The sequence below is a fragment of the Mirounga angustirostris genome, unplaced genomic scaffold, assembly GCF_029215605.1.
Source record: "Mirounga angustirostris isolate CCGP_5_RB_7025 unplaced genomic scaffold, mMirAng1.0.hap1 SCAF_10, whole genome shotgun sequence".
Classification (NCBI taxonomy): Eukaryota; Metazoa; Chordata; class Mammalia; order Carnivora; family Phocidae; genus Mirounga; species Mirounga angustirostris.
In genome coordinates this window covers 28,394,835-28,421,483 of record NW_026991718.1, presented here as the reverse complement: position 1 = coordinate 28,421,483, position 26,649 = coordinate 28,394,835, and positions in this window count along the sequence as shown.

The window sequence follows — 26,649 nt, the reverse complement described above, 5'->3', positions numbered from 1 at the left end:
CTCTTTAGCATTAGACCAGTGTAACTGGCAGCTGAGTTCCAAGTCAAAACACCTTTGGTGTGGCTTCCAGCTCTGCTGGTAATAACTGTGTAAACCTGGACATACCTCTTAACATCTCTTTAACCTTCAGTTTAATCATCTGTAAAGTGGGCATAATGCTATGTATCTTGGGGGCTATGTGAAAATTAAATGCAATAATTCATAAAGTATTTTCTTAAGTATAAAGAACAATATAAGGATGGAATTGAAAACATATACCCTCTTTATTAATTAAATTAAACACATTATGATTGATTCTCTATCCAGTGTAAAGGAACATGATACACAGCCTAACTGAACTATGTTCTTATTTTTCTTACAGTCTCCTGGAGCTAATCATGTTACATTCATACAGATATTCAAGATGTACTTGACAGATTTTTAGACTAAATGTAGTTGTTAAAATTCTTTTTCCTGTTTAAAATTCTACTTTTATCACTTCAGAAATGTCATCCTAAGAACACATGCTGACAGATGATTGAGGGTTCTACTCCGAAGCAATGTAGAAAGCAAATTGCAAAATCTTTTCTGAGGGAAAAGTAAATTAGAAATATTGGATTCATTAGAAGGCACATAAGTTTTTGTGATCTGTCTGTTAGCAACACCTGTCTTACCTAGAGAGATTTGATTTATCAGAACCATCACATCAATGAATTCAGAAGCAGGAAATATTAAAATGCACACTGAAGTTAAAAAAAACCACTCTGGTATAGAGGAAATGAGGTTACTAACATGATCTTGATGGATAAAAAAAGAATGGGAGGGATTTGGAAAACAATGGATAGTACCAGAGTTCCTTTGGCATAATACTTGTAAAGTCAAAAAGCAATCTATTTTAAAATAAATATGAAGTAGCATACATTTCTTACCTAACTTTACTGAGGTCAGAACAAAGCAACATATCTAAAGTGGGACACCACACACACACACACACACACACACACACACACACACACACATCTGCAAAACAAATGTAAAACAATCTTATGACATTCTGGGCTCTGCTATCTCATTAAGTATATTCAAATAAAGATGAGTCTGTGAAATCTATAGCATGAAATTAGAGCTAGCTATATTAGGTCATTTTTGCTTTGGTAACCACCCAAACTGGGAATTCCTCTCAGTAACAGAGTAGTCCCTTAAATGTTCTCAGTTAAGCAACTCAATTAAAAAGTTTTGTCAACAGTAAAACAAAGCTGGAAAATCTACAATGTAAATATTAAATGTTTGATATGTAAATATTAAACAACACACTACTGCACAAGCAATGGGCCAAATAAGAAATCAAATGGCAAATCAAAATGTCTCAAAACAAAAGTAAAAAAACACAATATTGCAGAACCTATGGGATGCAGCAAAAGCAGATGTAAGAGTGAAATTTATGCTATAAATGCTTGTATTAAAAAAAATTTTGGATGAAGAACTTAACATTACATCACAAGGAACTAGAAAAAGAAGAAACTTAGCTGAAATTTAGTACTGGAAGGAAATAACAAACAAAGAAAAATCAGAAATAAATAAAATAGAGACCAGAATAAATAAGAACATAACATTGAAAGTAATGACCAGTTTTTCCAAAAAAATACACAAAATTGGTTATGCTTTAACTACATTAACTAAGAAAAAATGAGAGAAGACTCAAAAACCAAAACGAGAAATGGAAGAGAAAGCAGTACAACAAACATCACAGAAATACACAGTGTGATAACAGATTTTTATAAATATATGCTAACAAATCAGGTAACGTAGAAAAAAACCAGATAATTCCTAAAAATGTACCAGTTACCGTGATTGAATCATGGATCTTGAATCCAAGAAATAGGAAATCCTCCTAGGCCAATAACAAGACTGAAAGTTGAATTAAGAATAAAAAATCTCCCACCACAGTAAAAGCCCAAGATGACAAGGTTTCATTGGTGAATTCCACCAGTTAAAACAATAATGACAATCTTTATCAAAATCATACAAATAAGTTGGAAAATATACTTGGTATGATTTCAGTCTTCTTATAATATTTGCTATGTCTCTTTTTACGTGGTTTAACCAGAGGTTTCTTCTGTGTGTACTTGAAGAAAATGTGTATTCTATTTTTCTTGGATAGAATGTTTATATGTATCTTTTAGAATCATGTATTCTGAAGTATGCTTCAAGTAAAAATGATCTTGCTGAAAGAAAAATAACTTTAACTGAGGGTATTCATTTAAAATAAATCATATCAAGGGCACCTGGGTGGCTAGGTCGTTTAAGCTTCTGATTCTTGATTTCGGCTCAGGTCATCATCTCAGGGTTGTGAGATGGAGCCTAGCATTGGGCTCTGTGCCTGCTTGATTCTCTCTCTCTCTCTCCCTCTGCCCCTCCCTACATCCATCTCTCTCTCAAATAAATAATAAATAAATAAATAAATAAATAAATAAATAAATAAATAAAGCATATCAGAGGGGAGGTGGTGGGGGATGGGTGAAATAGGTGAAGGGGATTAAGAATACACTTATGATGAGCACTGAGTAATGATGTATAGAATTGTTGAATCACTGTATTGTACACCTGAAACTAATATAACACTGTATGTTAACTATACTGGAATTAAAATAACAAACTTAATTAAAAAAATAAATATAAATAAAAAGTTTTGTCATTAGTTCAGAAGACCTGAAGAACGGGGTAGCTATATGTTTATTTTAGTATTTCTTGTCTTGAAATATACATGGCAATACAACTTAAAGGAACAGTGATATTTCATGTGTAAAGTTGATTGACCATGATTGCTTATAGTGTTGGGCAACATTAACTGGAACACCTGGAGCCTGTTTTATTCAACTTTATTGTGGGGAGAGAAAAAAAAAACTGATGAAGTAAAATTCACAAAATATATTATCAGGTTAAAGTTTGAATTACAGTTCATAAATAAATTTTGAAACTACCTGCACCAAAAAGCAATTTGGGAAGTTCAAAGGCAGTTTTAAAAAAAGCTCAATATGTAATAACCTGGGATCTATAAAAAAAAATCTTACCATTTGAATAGTTTTGACCTTAAGGTGTAATATGGTATGCCCACACCCGACAAAAACATCAAAGAAGCACTATCTAGGATCCACTAGGTTCAGAGGTCACCAGGTCTCTTTCACAGTTAGGCATAGTATTACAAGAGGGACATTCCAAACTTTAATTGAGTACAGAAGAATCTACCTAGAGGGATAGTCAATCTCCTCTCGACTACCAGATAGAACACCAAAAAAAAAAAAAAAAAAAGGAAATAAATAGGAAAAAAGTAAGTGGTAGTTTATAAGTAGATAGTTGACTGTAAAACATCTCCATTTTGTTGCTATAAATATGCTTATGTGAAAATTTCTGAAGTTCTGTAGACCCATTGCTTCTCATGCTTATTCTGATAAGGTCGAATAAGTTAAATCATTAATGCTATATCTACATTGCTTTATTGATTTTGCTCAGCTGTTAAAATTATTGCATTGAAGAAAGTGTGGTCTGAGCAAGTTGAAATTGGTTTTCCCAGTAGCCTGTTTGATTCCCCTAGGTTAGTGGGGGCACTCCAAAAGGGAGATAGAACCTTGAAACAATACTTTATATCCTGTTTCTAAATATAATGCCCAGAAGAGAATTGGTTTTCAATAAAAGCTTGTTTTAATAAATGTCTGAACAACTGAAGCTTTTACTGAATATATAATAGAAAAAAATTGATGTGGGTGTGATAATGTAGATATGAAGCATGGGCCATAATTTATGCAGACTTTACTATCAGGGATTATTTATTATTACTGAGTTTCCTTAGTAATAATGATCAATGAAGATCTGATAAAACTGCTGTTATACACAATTTTTCTAAGACTTTCCAGTCCCCCATCCAACTGAGATGGGATAGTTGCAGATGCAGATTTCAGTACTCTCTTACTGAGCTTCTATATCAGGATTCCTGTTGCTGGGGCTCTGAACAAATTCCATTTTCTCCAAGCAAATATTAAATAAGTACTATGAAAGTAGTGAAGTCTGGTTGTTAGTTGTAGAGATTTTACAGAAAATTTTCCAGAATCAGTGATCATTACATCCAGACAAAAGTTATAAGGTATTAGTTTTAAAAAATTACCAACCAATGGGGTGCCTGGGTGGCTCAGTCATTAAGTGTCTGCCTTTGGCTCAGGTCGTGATCCCAGCGTCCTGGGATCAGCCCCACATCGGGCTCCCTGCTCAGAGGGAAGCCTCCTTCTCCCTCTCCCGCTCGCCCTGCTTGTGTTCCCTCTCTCTATCCCTTTCTCTCTGTCAAATAAATAAATAAAATCTTAAAAAGATTAACAACTGAGATCATATAGATGGAAAGATTGCAGAAAGAGTTCGCAATGGAAGTATGGCTTGTAGGCATACCTCTATAATTTCATTTTGAGGTCTTCATGTGGTCAGAGACTACAAAATCTTAAATACTAGATAGATTAGGAGTTACCAAATGACTTTCTATAATCATTGGGTTAAAAAATGTGTCTTACTGGCATAATACTGAAATATTTCAGGTCAAAACATTTTAGATCATTTTCCTCCAGGACATAGGAAAAGAACCTAAAAAAATATGCACTGGCCTATGAATTGGGTTAAGTATAGTAACTCGTTTTTTGTTCTTTTGTTCTTTTATTCTTTTCATCATTGCAATTCTTAGAGAGCACATGATATTTCTTCATATATTAAACTTAAAAGGGAATGACTTCTGAGGGATGCCTGCTGTAAAATTTTCATCTGTCAGCACACTTAGGGAAAATGTTTTTCTTTCTACTATAAGGCAACATTTTAATGTGTACATGTACAGCATTTTCATACCCTGTCACCTAATTCCCAATTTTCATGATAACAATATCATAATAGCATAAAAGAGATATTAAGAAAAAATAACTTGAACTGCTTATGATTCCAAAATTGAAGAGATGCTATAAAAACACTGTTGACTGGAAAACAGCTCTATTATCCCCTTCAGGCAGCATTGTGATGAAGGCCTAATGGCTTATAAATACTAGAGCTTTCTTTATCCAGTGAAATTAGGATTTATTTCATTTCTTCTTACCAAGTTCCCCTCTGGCCAGTTGCACCACCTCCCAAAGGCAGAAAGTTTTCAGTTCTTAGAAAGGTTGTAGAAGTCCTATTAGTTGTGGGGCATTTATTCTAGTAGTAGAAGGAAGTTCCAGAGAGGTTTGTTGAATCAACTTCTGGTACTCCCATGTAGATTTCCTATATACTAACATATACTCTTGGAGCCCATTTTGTGTACATGATTTTCTTTCTTTGCAGCTAGCAGCTGGGCCATGATATTATCTTGTTCATGGAAATCTTCCTTTTTGCCACTGTAGACTTATCAGCCGATGAATGCCCTTGGGCCACTTGTCTAGGTCTAATACTTTTTCTGATGAGTGGATATTGCCTGGTATATATCAAGAGGAATTGGAGGAAACTGTTTTTCCTTCTGATGCTCTTTCAGACTTGCAGTTGGTATCTCTGTTTATATGGAGAAGAGAAGCAGAATAAAACTCACATTATCCTCTCTACTTAATACAACTGAAAGCTCAAGGAGTATGGAGCCCTCAAAGACAATCTTTGACATCCTAGTGTTGACAGAAGCAGTGAAGATCTGATAAAACTGCTGTTATACACAATTTCTCTAAGAAGCTTTTCCAATCCCCCATCTAACTGAGATGGGATGCTTGCAAATGCAGATTTCAGTACCCTCTTACTGAATTGCTAGTTCAGGATCCCTGTTGCTGAGGCTCTGGTATGGGCCATCCTAGGTAATCTTGTTAAGAACACTAAAGTTTGAGAAGAACTTTTGAGACTGGTATCAGATTATAGTTGCTGTCAGTATCTTCTGGGATAGTTATGGGGAGCTAGGCATCTGCATGGAACAGCAGAGCAACTAGGTAAGTTTTAATCCCCATTTCTCAGCAGCTGATCCAAGTATGCTAGGTTGACCTGCCTGAAAGCAATCTTAATTTTAGTCAATCATAGGAATTGTGTGTATTATTTATTACCATAAAGCCGAATAAAACATTTCATGGTTTGATGCTTATCAGCACAATTTTGTTGTTTTCTTTAATGTCATTCCTTACCTATATTCATAAATGCTCAGGCTTAATAGTTTGTTCTCTAACAGCGTGGTTACTTGCATAGAAAAAGAACAACAAAACAAGAACAAATTTAAACATTAAAGTCAACCATTCTGCACCCATTTCAGCTTCAATCTGTGAGTGAGGAGCAATCCTGGAAATGACAGAATCAGGATCTCTAATTATATAACGTGAGATATTTTATGTATTTGTACCACAAAATAATTGTTACACAGAAATTTGCAGTTAATGGTGGTTTTCTTATGACTATTGCCTCTCCAGGGAGACAATAATATTCTTTCACTATATTTTCAAAATATGCTATTGATCATCAGGGAATACATTTTATATTAAATTATATACTAAGTTGTCTTTATCATTTAGTTAAATAGTCCTTTTGTACTAAGTCCCTTTGTCATCTTTTATGATGTGTTAAATTCAAGATTTCCTTGTATCATTGCAGGTAACATCAAATACTATTTATAAACACTAATTATTTAAATGTATGCTGTTATAACACATAGTACATTTTAGATGGGCTGTTACATAATTTTATAATATAGTTTTATGTAGATGAATAAATTCCTTGTACTCATACAGCATTCCTTTAGAGTCTGCTCCATCAATTTTACTTTTTCTTTACAACTGTATGTGTCATGAATTTTTAATTTAGGAGCTTTATTTTTGGAGGCCAGTGTTGGATGATGTTGCAAAATAAAGGTCATTTTCTTTGCTATGCCTATCTTTTGAATATATAAAATCAAACCATAGTAATATAAATTTCAACATATAAGACAATTATGGTAAACTGCAAAATTTTTCTTTAGAATGATGGAGGATCATTCTCGTCAGTAGTTTTCTTATATAGAAAATGATGACAGCTGAGCTGGGTGTTTTTGTAAGGTGTTTTCTAAGACCAACATGCTCATATCTTAGGGTTGCCCATAATAAGAACCTCATAGCATGCATGTATCTATTCATTCTTTCATTCAAAGAACACATCAAGAGAAAATATGCTGAGCATAATGCTGAGAAAATGAAGGTTGAAAGAAGAAAAATATTTGTTTTGCCACATGTGTGTCTTTGTTTCTTTATATTCATTTTCTATCTTACACTTGCATGTTTTATATTTGTATATTGTTAGTTCTAGAACTTTAAAAACGGAAAATTCTCAGCCTCAAAACAAATTTAAGTTTATATGCTTTGAATTATGAATTTCACTCTAAGAATCTTTCTTAAGGAAATAGAGATTTTTATCATTTACAGTCCAACCAAGAAAAGGGAAACCGATATATCTGAGACAGAAGGAATTCTAATGGTGTTTTAGTTGCAAAGGTGATGGAAAAGAAAGAGAGGGCTGACAGAGCAGAGTAAAGAAGGAATGCGATCTAAAGACAAGAAGCTGAGAAGTTCCTGCCTGGGCCCACTAGCCCACATCTGTTGCCATGCTGTTGGAGACACTGTCCCATAGCCAAATATTATTCAACCACAAAAAGTTGTTTATTAGCAGAACTGCATTGACAAAGGAAAATATAATTACAACATCTAATTACAGTAAAAAGCAAGGTTCTGACATCTGTGTTCAGAATCTAGTTTCCTATCTTAATAATCTGTAATATACAAAGTTATTAATTATAGCTGTCTTTACATAGAAGAAATATGAATGAACAACGTATTATTGTAATATATTTTTTGGTTTTCCAGTATTTTCTCTAATGAGGATGTATTATATTCAAAGTTAGAAGAACCATTTCACAAATCACACTTGGCCAATCCTCTCTTAAACATTATGCTAAGTGTGTCACAATAGACTTACTTTCACGTCCCTGTGTAGAATTCAAATGAATTATTCCAATTTTTACATTAATTGTGCTTATCTTTTTCCCCCTAGAAAACTAATGTTATGTTAGAATGAACACATGGGAAAATATTATAAAGAGCAGCCCAAGAAGAGGAAATGATCATGGGAAATTTATCTCACCATTGAGAAAATGATAGTATTTTTTTAAGTGAAGAAAAGGTCATAAAAGGTCAAAAAAAAAAAAGCATTGGGATAATCTGACCATCTAATTTAAATTCAAAGAATGAGGAAACTTTTGGCAGGAATTGGAAAGTGGAATTAAGGAGTGACCAGCCATCCGTTTAGGGAAAAAAAAAAAGAAAGAAAGAAAAAGGATCAGGTTTGAGAGTAAAAAATGCAATTAAGAATATGGAAATGTGGATAAATATTATGTGCTCAAGTGGTGTCATGGTCCCTTTCCTAAAATGAATATACATTATTTTAGAATGGAAAATATTTAGTTCTTAGGCACAGTGTTTGTTGTCACCTCTATGGGTTGTGAGAGGTTCAGCAAGAAAACTGTTCTGAGTCAGAGATATCAGAACCAGTTCTATGGAATGAGGTGGCAATTACATGACAGGAAGACTTTAGACAGTTTTAACTACTATAGTAATTAAAAGTAGCTTATTGTATTACATATAACATAGCACATAATAATAAACAATTGGTGTGTACCTGTTTTGCCACATGCTGTTCCAAGCACTTTAGTTATCACCCCAGCCTTACAAGGTAGGTGTTGTGATTGTTTCAGTTATATTAGTGAAGACACTGAGGCAAAGCAAGATAAAGTAACTTGATCCAAGTCAAATAGCTACTCCCTTGAGTGGTGGATAAAGGATTGGAACTCAGACATGTGTCCTATAGTGGTTTGCTGTTTACTGGCTCACTGCCCTTGCAGCTTGATTAGTAGGTGTGCTGGAGATCGGGAGATACATAATACAGGAGTTATGTCTTAACTCAGTCACATTTTGCCAACCAAATCATTTTGTCACTTATTATCAATTTAGAAAAAATAAAATTATACTCTGAATGACAAACTCATCAATTTCAATCAACTAGGCTTTCCTTTGTGATGAGCTAAGCATTTCTCATGACTGAAACACTTTTACTTTCTGTTATTTGTCAGTTATTTCTTGTGGATGCCATTGACGAGGAAACAGATTCTATTTTCTGTTGTATCTAAAACCTGTGATCTGATCTTCTATTCAAATACTCTTTCTCTATGACCTCTGCTTATCTCTGAGGGGAAATCAAAGAATTCAGTAAAAGTATATTTCAGCTATAAGAACACACAATATTATGACTTTAAGTGTCAAAAGTACACACACAGCTTTTTTTTTTTAATTAAAACTTCTGTTATTTCCAAAATTAGGTAACTCAATTTACTGACATGATATCAGGTTTTTTTAATTGAACTATAATTAACATATAATGCTTCCTTAGTTTCAGGTTACATCCTGTCGCTGTATTTTTCATGTCCGTGACTCACTTATTTTATAACTGGAAGTTTGTACCTCTTAATCTCCTTTATCTATTTTACCTAACCCCTAACCCACTTACCCTCTGGCAACCAGCAGTTGGTTCTCTGTATTTAAGAGTCTGTTTTTTGTTTGGTCATTTGTTTTATTTTTTAGATTCCATGTATAAGTGAAATCATACGGTATTTGTGTTTCTCTGTCTGACTTATTTCACTTAGCATAATACCCTCTAGGTCCATCCACGCTGTTGCAAATGGCAAGATCTCATTCTTTTTTATGGCTGAATAATACTCCATTGCATATATATACCACATCTTCTTTATCTGTTCATTTATTGATGGGCACTTCAGTGTTTCCATATCTTGGCTATTGTAAATAATGCTGCAATAAGCATAGGGGTGCATATATATTTTCAAATTAGTATTTTTATCTTCTTTGGGTAAATACCCAGTAGTGGGATTATTGGATCACATGGTATCTCTATTTTTAATTTTTTTAAAGATCTATTATTTTAGAGAGAGAGAGCATGAACAGGGGGAAGTGCAGAGAGAGAGAGGGAGAGATAAGCAGACTCCCGCTGAGAGTGGAGCCCGATGTGGGGCTTGATCCCAGGACCCTGAGATCATGACCTGAACTGAAATCAAGAGTTGGACGCTTAAATGTCTGAGCCACCCAAGCACCCCTCTATTTTTAATTTTTAGTGGACTCTCCATACTGTTTTCCATAGTGATTGTACCAACTTATATTCCTAACAACAGTGCAGGAGGGTTCCCTTTTCTCCACATCCTAACCAAAACCTGCTACTTCTTGTCTTTTAGATACTAGCCATTTTGACTGATGTGAGGTGATATGTCATTGTGATTTTGATTTGCATTTCCCTGATGATTAGTGATGTTGAGCATCTTCTTGTCTCTCTGTTAACCATCTGTATGTCCTCTTTGGAAAAATGTCTATTCAGGTGCCCCGCTCATTTTTAATGGGATTTTTTTGGGGGGGGGGGTTGAGTTGTATAAGTTCTTTATATATCTTGGATATTAACCCCTTATTAGATAGATCATTTGAAAATATTCTCTCCCATTTACTAGCTTGGCTTTTTGTTTTATTGATAGTTTCCTTTGCTGTGCAAAAGCTTTTTATTTTGGGTAGTCCCAATAGTTTATTTTTGCTTTTGTTTCCCTTGCTAGAGGAGATATATTTATAAATATGTTCCTAAAGGTGATGTCCAAGAGATTACTGCCTATGCTTTCTCTTAGGAACATTATTGTCAGTTTTAATTTGTTTTTATGATGTGCTTAAAATTCCCTTCCTTTGGAAACCAAAGATTTTTAATTAAAATTTTGAGAATATTTTAACAAAAGGAAATTCTACCCATAGTTTTAAAACATTGGCCTTGGGTTTGCCTTTTCACAGAAGTCAATTTGACTTATTTCTGGTACCAAATATTCTGAGGACTTGTTTCACTGTTTGCTGAAATGTAACTAATGTCAGTTATAGTACTATGTGCTAAACTGTTGGTCTCCACAATTTAGCTTATTTATTTGAAATTGTAAATTTTTCTCATTTTGCATGGTGGTAATTATGCAACCCTAATTTTCTCAGTAGTATTACATCATAACTATTATTGTCATTAAATATTTATTGAGTTTCTTCTTTGTGCCATGTTTTAAGAATTCAAGCAGGTATAAATCAGATTCTATATCTGTAAGGATCTAAAACGCACAAAAATTGCCCTAAAAATATTTTGGTTGAAATTTACAGGTTAGATTCCATTTCAAAAACTTTAAAGAATAATCCAGTTTCTTTGGCTTCTTGATGTGAACAGTAGGTCAAATTTCTAAGACCTTGCTAAATCTTATTATGTGCTAAGGTTTTTGCCAGGTGGTTAATATATATCATCCTGTGTAACCTTTACAAATCACCTAATATCTGGTTAAGTTTAAATCCTGCTTTATAAGTGAATATACATGAGGGTCTTACATAGCTGAAGCGACTGGACAAAAGTTGTACATCAACTGATGGTAGAGATGAGATTTGAATAAAGCCTATTCTCTTTCCACTACTTGCTTTAAAAAAAATTAGACACATTAATGGGAATTAAATTCCTTTTGTTGTGTAAGGAAAAGAGATTCTTGAGATATAATGAAAGTGAAAGTCTAAACTGCAGGAAAAGTCAGTTAATTGAAAGCCCTTTTCATTGGCTTGGAAGGGACATAGATCCAAAAGCTGAGGTTGAAATGAAAGAGAAATATTACAGATAGAGAGGTGATTAAAAGTTTATACCTTGAGGATAAATGAATTAAAATATATGTGATTAATGATAAATGAACACATGTTAATTAACACATGTTAATCAACACCTTAGAATGCAAGATAGATTGAATATACAGTTGTGGAGAGAGGACAGGAAAGAAGGAATTATTCAGAGGAGAAATGATTAGTGACCAGGGAAAGTTAACACATCCCTTGTTTCCATAGGAACGGAGTGAGCAAAATATAGGTAGCTCCTATCCAGGGATTAGAGCGTACATGCATTGTTTTTACTTTGATACCAATGCTTCTCTGAAAAAAAAAAATGTATACATATATATATATTTAGGTTTTGATCTTACCATGATTGTTGGCACCTGTCACTGACCTTAGCTACCTACAGACTCTGCATCCTGCTGCTTCTCTCTTTGGACACAATCTAGCTCTGATGACCTCTGATTCCCTTTCCACAGCACTGATGCACTAATATGTGGAACTCTCTTTCATTCCTGACTATAGTGTCATAGAACTTTGGCTATCAGTGTGTCCTTTAAAAGTCATGCTTCTCACCTCTCCATAATTCACTGCAAGCATCTGTGACCCCCTTAAGTGTTTCTAAATTCAGAACACCTCACTTCTAACCCAAGTCACCTTCGGCCCCGCTTCTGACTTGCTCTTCCTGTCGTGGACCTATTTTACCATCTGTAAGTAATAGTACTCACACATTAGAATAATGCATTTTACTTTACATCCAAAATCTCAACAGGGAGATACTAATTCTCCCTGCAACAAATGAGCACATTTTAAAAATACAACTAATTTATAGGTCACCTATATATTTCTTGCTTCAAACTGCAAAACCAATTAATAAATATGTGTAATCTCCAAAAATGACTTATACTTACTTACCTATATATGCTTAAATTTTAATATAGTTAAATGACTGCGTACTTGAAATTTTAGAACCAATTGAGGGAATTAAAATTTAAAAATAAACATTAAAGTGTCAAATACTATTATTTTGTTTTGAATTTATCATAAATAGTGGTGCTTGAGAAAACGACACTAAATAAGAGGTATACTAGGTTTAACAGGGAGATTTGGGGGGATTTGAACTTTCAAGGTCTACATGGATACGTGACACAGGCCCTTTATTTTCTAGGCTTCTACTTGAAAGTTTATGATATCTGTTTTCCCACATGTAGAGAGCCATGACCACTATCCTAAAAACATCTAACAAGTTTGGAGGCATTTAATATGAAAATGGAATCAGAGAGGAAGGGAAGGAGGTGGATTGGAAGGGAAACACAGTTAAGTATCAAGGACAGAACATGCTCTTGAAAAAATCAGTAAGGATTAGAAGACAGACGAAAAGATGAAGATATTTTCAAGTAAATTTGTGAGAAAGTTTGAAAACCATTGAGGTAAAATTAACTGCGTTAAGATTAGCACTGGTGAAAGAAAAGATGGAGCCCATGTTATCCACAACACAATTAGAATAAAGAAAACCAGGTTAGAGGAGTCTTTGAATTAATTAAACAAGGAGGCCATTAGACTGAGGTGGTTCTAATGGTGTGGCAGCCTACATAAGCAAACCAAAATCTAAGCCTGTAAATGTCTCAAGGTTACAAAAATCAAAATGTTAAGGATACCAATCACAAACACCCAACTAGGCTTTATGTTATAGCTAATCAATAATTTCCTTTCCTTGTTTCTGCACTTTATGTAAGTTTATCCCCTGGTTGTGTCAGTGAGGCCTTTCTAGTTACTTCTAGTTTGGCGCTGCCTGATTGGATATGATTTTTGCACAAATAAACTATTACAGTTTTTAATATGCCTCAGTTTATCTTTTAACACCAAAAAATGCTGTAATTATTGGCCAAAGGTTTTACTAAATTTGAGAGGAATAAGAGAGATGGATTTGTTTGTGGTGAACAGGAAGAGTTAGAGATAATAAAGCTTACAAGCTGGAAATTTATGACAAGGGAAATTCTATAATAAAACTCTATGAGAACCATCTATAAAAGGGCATCCATCTGTGTGGCTGCATGTGGCTCCAACTCACAATCCAATCCTCTTTAAAATTACAGCTTTCAAATATATGATTAAAGAGATGATGATTTGTTTTTGTTTTATTACCAGTAGAATTTTACTGATGAATTATTTGCCTTATTTATGCCCTCAAGATTAGAAAATCCATGACTGTACTCACTATTAAAGCATTGAGGGGAAATGAGCAGATTTGCAATAAGTAATATCTGGACAGGAAAGACTTACTGGAGTGCCTGTATGTAAACGGCACAGATAACCTCAGTTGAAAAAACTGGATTAGGCAAACCAATAAGTTTACGTAAAGGAAGAGGACAACACATATTCTAAAATGTTGATTAATATATTATTAATATAAAATAGAATACAGATAATAAAAGCCACATTTGTAAAAGTATTTTAGTTACTATTAATATCACTAAAAGTTGCTGCTAATAACAAGAAAACATGAAAAAACAAATCTCCCTGGAAAGGTAAATATATAGTAGAGTTGGTGGATTAATCACTTACAGAGCTAGTATGAAGGTTAAAAGTAGTAAAAACAATTATTATGGCACTAATTAGTTAAGGGATATACAAAATTTAAAAAGTGTAAAATGTCACATCACAAAGAAAATGGTGGGGGGAGAGTAAAGATGGGAGCTTTAGAATGGGATAAAACATAAGTTGTCAAGTTAAAATAGACCACTGATATAAGTTGTTATATGTAAGTCTCAGGGCAACTACAAAGCAAAAACCTATAGTAAATACACAAACAATGAAGAGAAAGGAATATAAGCATACCACTAAAGAAAGTCATCAAACCACAAAGGAAGAGAGCAAGAAAACAAAGGAACAAAGAGGAACTACAAAATCAGCCAGAACAATTAATAAAATGGCAATAAGTACATACCTGTCCATAATTACTCTAGATGTAAATGGACTAAATTCTCCAAAGATAGAGTGGCTTAATGAATAAGAAAACAAGCCCCATCTGTATGCTGTCTACAAGACATTTATTTTAGATGTAAGACACAGACTGAAAGTGAAGGGATGGAAAAAGATATTCAGTACATATGGAAACAAACAAACAAGCAAGTAGCTATACTTATATCAGAAAAAATAGACTTTAAAACAAAGGCTGTAATAAGAAATGAAGATGAGCATTATATAATGATACAGGGATCAATCCAACATTTATATATATCTATACACTTACAGATACATGATATAGATAAACATATAACATTTGTAAATATTTATGCACCCAACATAAGAGCACCTAAATATAAAAAGCAAATATTAACAGACCTAAAGGGAGAAATAGACAGCAATACAATATTAGTAGGGGATTTTAATAATTTAATATCATCAATGGAGAGACTATCCAGACAGAATATCAGTAAGGAAACATTGGCCTTAAACTACCCATTGGACCAGATGGACTTCATAGAAGATTTTAGATTTAGAAGATACAGAACATTTTATCAAAAAGCAACAGAATAAGCATACTTTTCACGTGCACATGGAACATTTTCCAGGATAAATCAAATGTTAGGTCACAAGTCTTTGTAAAATCAAGAGGATTCAAATCACATCAGGCACCTTCTCTAACCACAATGATACAAAACTAGAAATTAATTACATGAAGAAAACTTAAAAAAAAAAAAGCACAAAAAAAGTGGAGATTAAATAACATGTTATTGTACAATCAGTGGGTCAAATAAAGAAATAAAAAGAAATAAAAAAATACCTTGAGACAAACAAAAATGAAAATGTCGAAAATCTGTGTGATGTAGCAAAAGCTGTTCTAAGAGGGAAGTTTATAGTGATAAATGCCTACATTAAGAAAGAAGAAAAGTCTCAAACAAACTTAAACCTCAAGGAACTAGAAAAAGAAGAACAAATCAATGAAAGTGTGAACTAGTCCTTGGAAAAGATAAACAAAATGGAGAAACGTTTAGCTAGACTCACCAAGAAAAAATCAGAGTGGGCTCAAATAAATAAAATGAGAAATGAAAGGAGATTTTAAAACTAATAACACAGAAATACAAAGGATTATAAGAGACTACCATAAGCAATTACAGGCCAACAAATTCAACAACCTAGAAGAAATGTATAAATTCCTGGAAACATACAACCTATGAAGATTGAATCATGATGAAATAGAAAACCTGAACAGACTTATCCCTAGTAAAGAGATTGAATCAATAATCAAATGTTGCTGGGAGCAGCAAACAAAAGTCCAGGACCAGATGGTTTCACTGGTGAATTCTTCCAAACATTCAAAGATTTAATATCTGTTCTTCTCATACTCTTAAAAAAGTAGAAGATATGGGAACTCTTCCAAACTCATTTCATGAGGTATTATCCTGATACCAAACCAGGCAAGGGCACCATAAAAAAAAAATTATAGGCCAATATCCTTGATAAACATAGATGCAAAAATTCTCAACAAAGGACTAGCAAAGTGAATTTGACAATACATTAGGGAATGTACCTCAACCTAGTATAGCCCATATATGATAAACCTACAGCTAACATCATATTCAACGTTGAAAATCTGAAAGCCTTCTAATAAAAAGCATACAAAATGGAAACAAAGAAGTAAAACTGTCACTGTTTACAAATCACATGATATTACATATGGAAAATTATAAAGGCTTCATTGAACACTGTTAGCACTAATAAATGAATTCAGTTAAGTTACAGGATACAAAATCGATATACAAAAATTTGTTGCATTTCTATTTGTTGTTAACAAAGTATGAGATAGAGAAATCAACAAAACAGTCCCATTTACAATTGCATCGAAAAGAATAAAATACCTAGGAATAAATTCAACCAAAAAGGTGAAAGATGTGTATATTTAAAACTATATGGCATTAATGAAAGAAATTGAGAAGACAGAAGCAAATGGAAAGGCATTCTGTGTTCACAAGTTGGAAGAATCAATATTGTTAAAATGTCCATACTACCCAAAACAAAGTACAGATTCAGTGCAATCCCCATTAAAATTCCAATGGCAGTTTTTCAAGAAATAGAACAAATGATCCTAAAGATTGTATGGAACCAAAAAAAAAAATATTGCCAAAGCAATCTTGAAAATAACAAAGCTGGAGTCATAATGCTCCCTTATTTCAAACTATACTACAAAGCTATTACTATAGCTTTATTAAGTATTAATGCTACATTACCTATTACGTATTAACACAGTATGGTGTTACCATAAAAATGGACACATAGATCAATGAAACAGAACAGAGGGCCCAGAAATAAATCCATTCATGTAAGGGTAAATTAATTTATAATAAAGGAGCCAAGAATATACAATGAGGAAAGGACAGTCTCTTCAATAAATGATGTTGGGAAAATGACAGCCACTTGCAAAAGAAGTCAACTACTATCTTATATCATACACAAAAATTAGCTCAAAATGGATTAAAGACTTGAATGTAAAACCTGAAATCATATAACTCCTAGAAGAAAAATGGTGGTAAACTCTTTGACATAAGTCTTGGCAATGATTTTTTTGAATTTGACACCAAAAGCAAAATAAACAAGGCAAAAATAAATAAGTGGGACTATATCATACTTCAAAAGCTTCTACACAGTGAAAGAAATCATCAACAAAATGAAAAGGCAACCTACTGAATGAAAGAAAATATTTGCAAATCACATCAATAAGGGACTAATATCCAAAATATATAAAAAACTCATACAACTCAATAGCAACAACAACAAAAACAATCTCATTAAAAATGGGCAGATCTGAATAGACATTTTTCCAAAGATGACAAACAGGTGGTCAACAGGTACATTAAAATATGCTGAACATTGTTGATCATCAGGAAAATGCAAACAAAGCCACAATGAAATACCACCTCACATCTGTTAGAATGGCTATTGTCAAAAAGATAAAAAATAACAAGTGTTGGCGAGGATGTGGAGAAAAGAGGACCCTTGTGCACTGTTGGTGGGAATGGATATTGGTGTAGCCACTGTGGAAAACAGTTGGAGATTCCTCAAAAAATGAAAAATAGAACTACCTTCTGATTCAGTAATCCCACTGCTGGGTATTTGCCCTAGAAAATGAAAACACTAATTCAAAAAGATATGTGCACCCCCATGTTAATTGCAGCATTATTTACAATGGTCAAAATATGAAAACAGCATAATGGATACTCATAATGGATGAGTTGATAAAGAAATTGTGAGATGCATACACACACACACATACACACACACAGAGGAATATTATTCAGCCATAAAAAAGAAATCTTGCTATTTGCAACAACATGGATGGATCTGAGGACATTAAGCTAAATGAAATAAATCAGAGAAAATCAAATACTGTATGATCTCTCTTACATGTGTAACTTTGAAAAAAAAAACAATATCGTAGATATGGAGAGCAGACTGGTAGTTGCTGGGGACAGGGGTTAGGGGTGGGGGTGGGAGAAATGGGTGAAGGGGATCAAAAGATAAAAAGAAAGAAAAAAACAGGAAAATACTGTAGGTACCTGCAAAATGTGCAGCTTCATTAAGTCTGTTTAAGTTTTATAATAAATGCTAAAGAGGAAAGATTACTTCATCTACTTTGTACTACATTGAGTGTAACAGATATATCCAGATGATTTATAAACTTCTTCCTATTGTCATTGGTTAAAAAAAAGTTGGTGCTAAAAAAAATGAAAATACATACTGAAAAATCTTCATCAGGAAATTAATTTCGCATTGTAATTATTACGGGGTTACCTAGAGATATGTGATAAAAAACAAGAAATTGAAATGATGGTATGACTATATCACTGTTTATTTTTAATATAATTTTCAGTCTTCTATTGGTATTGTTTTTCCCCTGCCAAAATTTTTGAATTTATATCTTCCAATAATTTTTATCATGTATGCTTATGAGCATTACCAAATCCTTTTAAAAACAACATAAATGTCTGTACATCTTTACTAAGTTTTTTTGCAACTGATTATCAAGGAAAGAATAAAGTAGATTTAAGGCATTCATTTGGAATGATTTTCAATACATAATGTGAAGTGGGAAAAATAAAAAAAACAACAACCAAAAAGCGTGTTTGACAAAATCCTATTCAATTGGTGGCGGGGGGGAACCAAAGTAAGATAGCACATAACCAATGCTGAGCTCTCTTTTGTGTTGCTCTCCATCCTGAGGCTACAAAAAAAAAAAAAAAAAAAAAAAAGAGGGCTAGGAAACAAAATGCTCAAATCACAAACTATAGGTGGAAGAGAGAAGACTAGGTCTCAGCAACTGTGGAAGGGGTCAAGAAGAATCCACTCACTATGTACAGAGCACATAGATGATCCTGACAGATGATTCCACTTGAAACATGAGGTAAAAGTAAAGAAAAGCATGGAAACTGTAAACATACCACCATGGGAGAGGGAAGAGAAATCTAATATGCAACAAGACAGGTGAAGAATCTAATACGGAAAGAAGTCCAAGAAATAGAAGAAAATTCCCCAAGAGAGCTCCTCATTAGAGAATTTAGATATAAGAGTTCAAACAAAATAGTAGACACAAGACTGAACTGAATCACATTTTTAAATGCAAAAGAAAATAAAACAAAGACCAGAAGAGCAACATTAAAAAGTTAATAATAAATTGAAAAGGTTGAAGAACAGACCAGACAACAACTAATAAAAACATTAATTAATGATGTAGAAGAAAAGCTTGTTTATGTAAACACAAAGGAAAAGGACACAAAAAACTATAGATAATATTATGGATATGTGAAATGTAATAAACTGTCATAAATATACCAGAAGTTGAAAACCAAACAAATGGAACAGAGAACACTGAGACATTACAGAAGAAGACTTCCCAAATGGAATCTGCAGGAAAAGTAAAAATTGTGTTCTGTTCATGATAGTTACAGAACAATAAACACAGAGATATATACTATGTAAGTCACCACACTTCAAAAGAAGAAAATGAACTCTGGGAAGAAAGTCATTTTTTTGATAAAGAGGAAAAAAAATTAAGCCAGTCTCAGACTTTTGCACAGCAGTCACTGCCAAAAGGCAATTAAGCAATTCCTGCACAGTTCTGAAAAAAAGTAATATCATGCTAGAAGATAACTCACAGAACACGTTGGACAAGCATAAAAGCTACAGACAGGTACTCTCAAATACAAAATCATTTCAGGAATAAAATATTCTGGAGTTCTTACTGAAAAACAAAAATAAAACTACTCAACAACTTATATCCAAGAAATGAAGAACTGAAATCAGAATGAGAAGACCAGTGGTGTATATGAAATCCTTTAAATGTAAACAAAAAACTGAACATGCAAGGTCACAAATCATGATTAGAAAAAGAAAAGTGGATGCTCCAAGTCATCCTCCTAGTACTTGAATTGGCACAGGTGCTGGCCCCACATGACTACACTATCCTTTTCCTATTATTAGGTAGACAGGGCTGGGTTCTGCTGCCATGGTGGTAACTGTGCTTCTGTTCCCTACCCCAGTGGTTTTCCGACATTAAAAAAAAAATAAATTGGGGGTGCCTGGGTGGCTCAGTTGGTTAAGCGACGGTCTTCAGCTCAGGTCATGATCCTGGAGTCCTGGGATCGAGTCCCACATCGGGCGCCCTGCTCCGCGGGGAAGCCTGCTTCTCCCTCTGCCCCTACCCCCTCTTGTACTCCCTCTCTCTCACTCTCTCAAATAAATAAATAAAATCTTTCAAAAAATAAAATAAAAAAAAGATAAATTGGTAATACAAAGATGGGTTGAGGAATAATTTTTTTTTAAAGATTTTATTTATTTATTCATGAGAGAGAGAGAGAGAGGCAGAGGGAGAAGCAGACTTCCCGCAGAGCGGGGAGCCCGATGCGGGGCTCGATCCCAGGACTCCGGGACCATGACCTGAGCCGAAGGCAGACGCTTAACCATCTGAGCCACCCAGGCGCCCGAGGAATAATTTTTTATAAGTCTGTAATGGTGGAATGTAATTAGTATTTAAAGTAAGCCATTTGACATTAAATAATGCCTATTTTTAGCCATTTAAATCAGTTTCGTGGCTTTATCTATTGGCAGCAATATGACCCAGTGAATTTCTTTTTGAATTACTCATTGTCTTCCATTCTAAAAAAGATAAGAATTTAATGTTCTCTGAAAAGTCGTAGCCAAAAATACATTCAATTCAGGCATTGTGCTGATTGAGAAGAAGAAAAAAGGTGTAATTTTATATTTCAGATAACCAAAAGAAGAAAAATATCAAGTGAAAGGCCAATGTTAATTAGATGAAATTGATAGATGTTAAGAAATTAAGTAATCAAATAAAATCTAAATATGGAACAAGAAATTCACATCATTTTTAAATCGGTAAATTTATAGGGGGAAATCGATGATTTTTTGGCTGTTTTATTTTTATTTTTCTGTGAAAGTTTTTCTTAAACAGAAGCAGACTAATTAAAAATTCACTTTCTTTAAAAAAAAATTCACTTCCTTGTATGATTTAAAAACTGAGTAGGGAAAAGTAGACAATTCCTAAAGATGGAGGTTTTGGAATTTTCATCCAAGCATATATAAACTTTAAGGATTATATGCTGTTGAATGCTATCCCAGTCACTAGCTAACTTCTGACTCTGAAGGTCAAGGTGATGTTTAGTGACTCAGCAGTGATGGTAAAATATCCCTTTATAACATTTTCTCTCTGAGAAGATAAAAATTTGTAATGGAAAGTTTTGACTTAAATGTTTTTGATAAGTATTATCCTCTTCCTTTCCGTTATTGAATAGGATTACATAAAGAATAATATATGATTTGTTCTGTCCTTTGAGATTTAGCCCTTTGCATTAGTCTCCTTGGATGTTCAGACAGTGTTAGGATTCGGTGGGGGGGAGGCGGGTAATGAAACACATCTCTGACTCCCGGGGGTTTATCATCCTTCTCCCACTTCAGTCCAACCAGTTAACTGCCACCTCCTCTCCTGCTATGGTTTCTCAGTCTTACATTCATTCATGACACATGTATTAAGTATCTACTGTGTGTCAGGCATTGTTCTACGTACTAGTCATAATGCAGTGTATACTGCAGACAAATTTCCTGCCTCCAGGAAGTTTTCCTTCTGGTAGAGTAGACAGACAAAATCGCCTTCTTCTCCCATTGTGAAAACATTGCCTTTGGGCTAGAGCAGGGCTTTTCAACCTCAGCACTAATCATGTTTTAGGTTACATAATTCTTTGTTGTGAGAGGCTGTCTGGTGCACTGTACGATGTTTAGCAGCATCTCTGGCCTCTACTCGCTAGATCCCATAGTTATGACAACCAGAAATGTTTCCAGACATTGTCAGATGTCCACAGAGGGGTAAAATGGCCCTGAGTTCAGAATCACTGGTCCACATAACTCACTGGGCTCCCCTTCAAAATTTTCCCATTGTTATGTTACCTCAATGCTGTGTCAGCATCTTCTCTTAGCTGATGCTACTTTTTATATTTGTTCTAGACAAATGCAGCCTCTTTCCAAGTCTACAGTTTTGCAGGCCGAAAGTACTTCACACCTGGGAGCAGATGCTGATCTAGCAGAAATAATGTAAGAATTTTCTGCCAAAGTAGCTGTTTTGTTTCAATGTTATGTATATCTCACTTGCATTCTGAGTGTGGATGCTGCATATTGATAAACCATTGCTTTCTCTAATTGATTTAGGGCATGATGGCTGATATATAAATATATATATTGTGTGTGTGTGCATGCCCCACAATGTTCTTGCTAAACGTGTGATTTTCCATAGGCCTACTTCTTGGTATATATCTAAATGTACTGGTAACTTAACCGCACCCCAAACTACAAATTGCTTTCCATATGTAGACTTATTGGTCTTTGCTCTTTTAGAACACTTCCTTCTCCCTACAGACTTAAAAAGGATGAAATCAAGGAGAAAATTAACTATACCATTCTTCAGGAACTAGGATCTACATCTCTCTTTGTTGATTATTGTAGTGTTGGGCAGGGGGCATTGAGCTGCCCTGTGATAGAAAATGTTCATAATCAGATGTTTCTCTAATTCTGTAGCAAATTTTGGAAACCTGGCTCTGTATACATATTTAAACTAAATAATCCTATTTTTTTATTGCAGCCTTTTATATCCTCCTTTTGTTGTCCTCGAGAGAATAGTTATTGGCAATGCTTAAATTTCCATTACCAATAGGAGAAAAAGAAGTGCAAGTGTATTCTTCTATTATAAGCAACATCCAAGGATATATTTATAGTCTGTCAAAAACAATTTGAACTCCTCTGCAATGCTACTCAATTTAAACTCGGCACTATATGATATTTACACATGCATCACCCTTGGTTGTCTCTCCCCTGGCTTCGAGCAGTCTATTGTGCATGCTTTTCGTTTGTGGGCATGTTGTGGCATGAGTTCCAATGGCTACATGCCTGTGTCGAGCACATTCCAGGTTTCCTTGTACTTCTTTTCTTATTGAAGACAGTTGCTGAATGAGAGATCCACTCTTGGTAAGCCAGACCGGATGAAGCCATTTTTTTTCTTTTAAAAAGAAAGTCAGGGCGCCTGGGTGGCTCAGTTGGTTAAGCGACTGCCTTCAGCTCAGGTCATGATCCTGGAGTCCCTGGATCGAGTCCTGCATCGGGCTCCCTGCTCGGCAGGGAGTCTGCTTTGCCCTCTGACCCTCCCCCCTCTCATGTGCTTGCTCTCTCTCATTCTCTCTCTCTCAAATAAATAAATAAAATCTTTAAAAAAAATAAAAATAAAGTCATTTTTTCTGACAATTACCACTACTGAAATATTTAATTCTATACTTATATGGTAGTAATATAATTTAAATACACACACAGACAAGTTACATATACACAGTTACACAAAATACACATAGCTTCATGAACGATAGTAGCATTCTTTTTTTCTCTTTTTTTGGTGAACATTTTGGAATTAGTATGTTTATTACAATAGCATGAATAAGACACAATACAGGTGGTCAAATGAATTACAGAGCAACCTGCCATGGACAGGATTTCTGCCTATAAGACATATGGGATATATATTTTTAAATATAAATTTCAGGTATACAACATTATAATTCGATGTGTGTTTATATAAAAAGTGAGCCCCCCTAAATGTCTAGTTACCATCCATCACTCTACAGTTGACACCCTTCACCTCTTTCTCCCACTAACTCCCTTCTCCTCTGGTAACCACTAATCCACTCTCCATCATATCTATGAGTTTGTTTTTGTTTTATTTGTTTGCTTGTTTTATTATTTTTAATATTCCACATGAGTGAAATACTACAGTATTTCTCTTTCTCCTTCTGACTTATTTCACTTAGCATAATACTGCATTTGTTTTCACAAATAGAAAGATTTCATTCTTTTATATGGCTGAGTAGTATTCCATTGTGTATACATATATTTTTTATCCATTCATCCATTGATGGACAGACATTTAGTTTGTTTCCATATCTTTCCTATTTTAAATAATGCTGCAATGAACACAGGGGTGCATATATCTTTTTGAATTAGTGTTTTCATATTTTTGGCTATATACCCAAAAGTGGAATAGCTGGATCATATGGTAGTTCTATCCTTAATTTTTTGAAGATTTTCATACTGTTTTCAATAGTGGCTGTACCAATTTACAATCCCAACAGTGTTCGAGGGTTTGCTTTGCTCCACATCCTCTCAAACACTTGTTATTCTTTGTCTTTTTGAAAATAGCAATTCTAACAGATATGAGGTGATACCTTATTGTGGTTTTGATTGCATCTCCCTAATAATTAGTGATGCTGAACATCTTTTTATGTGCCTGTTGGCCACCTGCATGTCGTTTTGGGGGAAAATGTCTATTTAGATCCTCTGCCCATTTTTTTTATTATTATGTTACGTTAATCACCATACATTACATCATTAGTTTTTGACGTAGTGTTCCATGATTCATTGTTTGTGTATAACACCCAGTTCTCCATGCAGTAGGTGCCCTCTTTAATACCCATCGCCAGGCTAACCCATCCCCCCACCCCCGCCCTCTAGAACCCTCAGTTTGTTTCTCAGAGTCCATAGTCTCTCATGGTTCATCTCCACCTCTGATTTTCCCTCCTTCATTTTTCCCTTCCTACTATCTTCTTCTTCTTCTTTTTTTAACATATAATATATTATCGTTTCAGAGGTACAGGTCTGTGATTCAACAGTCTTACACAATTCACAGCGCTCACCATAGCACATACCCTCCCCAATGTCTATCACCCAGCCACCCCATCCCTCCCACCCCCCACCACTCCAGCAACCCTCAGTTTGTTTCCTGAGATTAAGAATTCCTCATATCAGTGAGGTCATATAAAACATGTCTTTCTCTGATTGACTTATTTCGCTCAGCATAATACCCTCCAGTTCCATCCATGTCATTGCAAGTGGTAAGATTTCATTCCTTTTGATGGCTGCCTAATATTCCATTGTATATATAGACTACTTCTTTTTTATCCATTCATCTGTCGATGGACATCTTGGCTCTTTCCATAGTTCGGCTATTGTGGACATTGCTGCTATAAACATTGGGGTGCATGTACCCCTTCGGATCCCTACATTTGTATCTTTGGGGTAAATACCCAGTAGTGCAATTGCTGGATCGTATGGTAGCTCTATTTTCAACTTTTTGAGGAACCTCCATGCTGTTTTCCAGAGTGGCTGCACCAGCATGCATTCCCACCATAAAGGGCTAGTATCCAAAATCTATGAAGAACTTCTTAAACTCAACACCCAAAGAACAAATGATCCAATCAAGAAATGGGCAAAAGAAATGAACAGACATTTTTCCAAAGAAGACATCCAAATGGCCAAAAGACACATGAAAAAGTGCTCAATATCGCTCGGCATCAGGGAAATCCAAATCAAAACCTCAATGCAATACCACCTCTGCCCATTTTAAAAATCAGATTGTTTAGGCTTTTTTGTTGTTGTTGTTGTTGAGTTGTATGAGTTCATTTTATATTTTGGATAGTAACCCCTAATTGGATATATAATGTCTTCTCCCATTCCATAGATTGTTCTTTCATTTTGAGTGTGGGTTCCTTCACTGTGCAGAAGATTTTTAATTTGATGTAGTCCTGATTGTTTAATTTTGCTTTTTCTCCCCCTTGCCTTTGGAGTCTGATCCACAAAAACATTGCTAAGACCCATGTCAAGGAGTTTATCACCTATATTTTCTTCTAGGAATTATATGGTTTAAGGTTTTACATTCAAGTCTTTAAGCTATTTTGAGTTCATTTTTGTGTATGGTGTAAGATAGTGGTCTACTTTCATTCTTTTGTATTTGGCTGCCAGTTTTCACAAATACTATTTATTAAAAAGACTCCACTCTCCATTATATGTTTTTGGCTCCTTGTCATAAGCTAATTGTCCATATATGCATGGGTTTTTCCCTGGGCTGTCAGTTCTCTTCCAGATGGGTCTGTTTTTGTTCCAGTACCATACTGTTTTGATTACTGTAGCTTTGTAGTAGAGTTTAAAACTTCCAGCTTTGTTCTTTCTTCAGATTGCTTTGGTTAATCAAGATCTTTTGGTTCTGTACAAAATTTAGAATTATTTGTTCTAGTTCTATGAAATAGGCCATTGGAATTTTGATAGGGATTGCTTTGAATCTGTAGATTGCTTTGGCTAGTATAGATATTTTAACAGTGTTAATTCCTGCAATCCATGAGCATGGAATATCTTTTCATTTTTTATGTCTTCAGTTTTTTTTTTCATCAGTGTCTTATAGTCTTATAGTGTACAGGTTTTTCACCTCTTTGGTTGAAATTTTTCCTTGATATTAGATTATTTTTGGTGCTATTGTAAATGGGACTATTTTCTTAATATCTCCTCCTAATAGTTTGTTATTAGTGTGTAGAAATGCAACTGAGTAGAAATGCAACTGATTTTTGTATATTAATATATT